Here is a 3855-nt window from a genome sequence, read left to right on the forward strand (position 1 = left end):
GATATCACCACTGACCCCACAGAAATACAAACAACCATCAGAGAATACTATAAACGCCTCTACGCAAATCAACTAGAAAATCTAGAAGAAATGGATAATTTCCTGGACACTTACACTCTCCCAAGGCTAAACCAGGAAGAAGTTGAATCCCTGAATAGACCAATAGCAGGCTCTGAAATTGAGGCAACAATTAATAGCCTACCCACCAAAAAAAGTCCAGGACCAGATGGATTCACAGCTGAATTCTACCAGAGGTACAAGGAGGAGCTGGTACCATTCCTTCTGAAACTATTCCAATCAATAGAAAAAGAGGGAATCCTCCCTAACTCATTTTATGAGGCCAACATCATCCTGATACCAAAGCCTGGCAGAGACACAACAAAAAAAGAGAATTTTAGACCAATATCCCTGATGAACATTGATGCAAAAATTCTCAATAAAATACTGGCAAACCGGATTCAGCAGCACATCCAAAAGCTTATCCACCATGATCAAGTGGGCTTCATCCCTGGGATGCAAGGCTGGTTCAACATTCGCAAATCAATAAACGTAATCCAGCATATAAACAGAACCAAAGACAAGAACCACATGATTGTCTCAATAGATGCAGAAAAGGCTTTTGACAAAATTCAACAGCCCTTCATGCTAAAAACGCTCAATAAATTCGGTATTGATGGAACGTACCTCAAAATAATAAGAGCTATTTATGACAAACCCACAGCTAATATCATACTGAATGGGCAAAAACTGGAAAAATTCCCTTTGAAAACTGGCACAAGACAGGGATGCCCTCTCTCACCACTCCTATTCAACATAGTGTTGGAAGTTCTGGCTAGGGGAATCAGGCAAGAGAAAGAAATCAAGGGTATCCAGTTAGGAAAAGAAGAAGTCAAATTGTCCCTGTTTGCAGATGACATGATTGTATATTTAGAAAACCCCGGCCGGGCGCGGTGGCTCAAGCCTGTAATCCCAGCACTTTGGGAGGCCGAGACGGGCGGATCACGAGGTCAGGAGATCGAGACCATCCTGGCTAACACAGTGAAACCCCGTCTCTACTAAAAAAAATACAAAAACTAGCCGGGCGAGGTGGCGGGCGCCTGTAGTCCCAGCTACTCGGGAGGCTGAGGCGGGAGAATGGCGCAAACCCGGGAGGCGGAGCTTGCAGTGAGCTGAGATCGGGCCACTGCACTCCAGTCCGGGCGACAGAGCGAGACTCCGCCTCAAAAAAAAAAAAAAAAAAAAAAAAAAAAAAAAAAAAAAAAAAAAAAAAAAAAAAGAAAACCCCATCGTTTCAGCCCAAAGTCTCCTTAAGCTGATAACCAACTTCAGCAAAGTCTCAGGATACAAAATTAATGTGCAAAAATCACAAGCATTCTTATACACCAGTAACAGACAAGCAGAGAGCCAAATCAGGAATGAACTTCCATTCACAATTGCTTCAAAGAGAATAAAATACCTAGGAATCCAGCTTACAAGGGATGTAAAGGACCTCTTCAAGGAGAACTACAATCCACTGCTCAGTGAAATAAAAGAGGACACAAACAAATGGAAGAACATACCATGCTCATGGATAGGAAGAATCAATATCATGAAAATGGCCATACTGCCCAAGGTTATTTATAGATTCAATGCCATCCCCATCAAGCTACCAATGAGTTCCTTCACAGAATTGGAAAAAACTGCTTTAAAGTTCATATGGAACCAAAAAAGAGCCCGCATTACCAAGACAATCCTAAGTCAAAAGGACAAAGCTGGAGGCGTCACGCTACCTGACTTCAAACTATACTACAAGGCTACAGTAACCAAAACAGCATGGTACTGGTACCAAAACAGAGATATAGACCAATGGAACAGAACAGAGTCCTCAGAAATAATACCGCACATCTACAGCCATCTGATCTTTGACAAACCTGAGAGAAACAAGAAATGGGGAAAGGATTCCCTATTTAATAAATGGTGCTGGGAAAATTGGCTAGCCATAAGTAGAAAGCTGAAACTGGATCCTTTCCTTACCCCTTATACGAAGATTAATTCAAGATGGATTAGAGACTTAAATGTTAGACCTAATACCATAAAAACCCTAGAAGAAAATCTAGGTAGTACCATTCAGGACATAGGCATGGGCAAGGACTTCATGTCTAAAACACCAAAAGCAACGGCAGCAAAAGCCAAAATTGACAAATGGGATCTAATTAAACTAAAGAGCTTCTGCACAGCAAAAGAAACTACCATCAGAGTGAACAGGCAACCTACAGAATGGGAGAAAATGTTTGCAACCTACTCATCTGACAAAGGGCTAATATCCAGAATCTACAAAGAACTCAAACAAATTTACAAGAAAAAAACAAACAACCCCATCAAAAAGTGGGCAAAGGATATGAACAGACATTTCTCAAAAGAAGACATTCATACAGCCAACAGACACATGAAAAAATGCTCATCATCACTGGCCATCAGAGAAATGCAAATCAAAACCACAATGAGATACCATCTCACACCAGTTAGAATGGCAATCATTAAGAAGTCAGGAAACAACAGTTGTTGGAGAGGATGTGGAGAAACAGGAACACTTTTACACTGTTGGTGGGATTGTAAACTAGTTCAACCATTATGGAAAACAGTATGGCAATTCCTCAAGGATCTAGAACTAGATGTACCATATGACCCAGCCATCCCACTACTGGGTATATACCCAAAGGATTATAAATTATTCTACTACAAAGACACATGCACATGTATGTTTATTGCGGCACTATTCACAATAGCAAAGACTTGGAATCAACCCAAATGTCCATCTGTGACAGACTGGATTAAGAAAATGTGGCACATATACACCATGGAATACTATGCAGCCATAAAAAAGGATGAGTTTGCGTCCTTTGTAGGGACATGGATGCAGCTGGAAACCATCATTCTTAGCAAACTATCACAAGAAGAGAAAACCAAACACCGCATGTTCTCACTCATAGGTGGGAACTGAACAATGAGATCACTTGGACTCGGGAAGTGGAACATCACACACTGGGGCCTATCATGGGGAGGGGGGAGGAGGGAGGAGGGAGGAATTGCCTTGGGGAGTTATACATGATATAAATGATGAATTGATGGGTGCTGACGAGTTGATGGGTGCAGCACACCAACATGGCATAAGTATACATATGTAACAAACCTGCACGTTATGCACATGTACCCTAGAACTTAAAGTATAATAAAAAAAAAAAAGAAAAAAAAGAAAAAGAAACTTACTGTTTGAGATTTTAAAAAAGTAATCACGAAATTACTTTTTCAACAAAAACAACCAGTTAGGGAATAAACACTTGACAAATTAACTTTTAGATCTATATAGTATTATAGGATAAAGTCTAAACTTCTTTTCTCAACACACGGACTTTCCTCATTTGCCACGTATTGACCACAGTCAAGTAACCCGTTCCCTTTCCTCCTGCATAAAGTGGGGCTATTCATAATTACTTCACATAATTAAGATTCAATGCAGATGAAAGCGCTTTTATAATCAACGCACTATAAGTTACCATAAGCACAGGGTTTCTTCCGCGCTTGGAGCCTAGGAATAGTATGTGGTGTCAACCTGCGCTAATGACCTGAGGTTTAAGGACAGGAAAATCTCCAGCGCAGTTGCTAGCAGACACTACTCTGCCGCGGGGCGGGGCTCCTTGCCACCGTTGCCAGGGAAACTGTCCGGGGGTCCTTAGAAACTGAGCCCGCGCGCGGGGGACACTCAGCTCGACCTCTCTCCTGCGCTAGCAATAGGTGGAGCGCCGGCCAATCGGAAGAGGCCGGAGGGGCGGGGCGGGCAGTGGCCCTGGGAAGGCGGGTCCGCGGCCTCGCTCCCTG

Source organism: Rhinopithecus roxellana, chromosome 2, assembly GCF_007565055.1.
Source record: "Rhinopithecus roxellana isolate Shanxi Qingling chromosome 2, ASM756505v1, whole genome shotgun sequence".
Taxonomy (NCBI): domain Eukaryota; kingdom Metazoa; phylum Chordata; class Mammalia; order Primates; family Cercopithecidae; genus Rhinopithecus; species Rhinopithecus roxellana.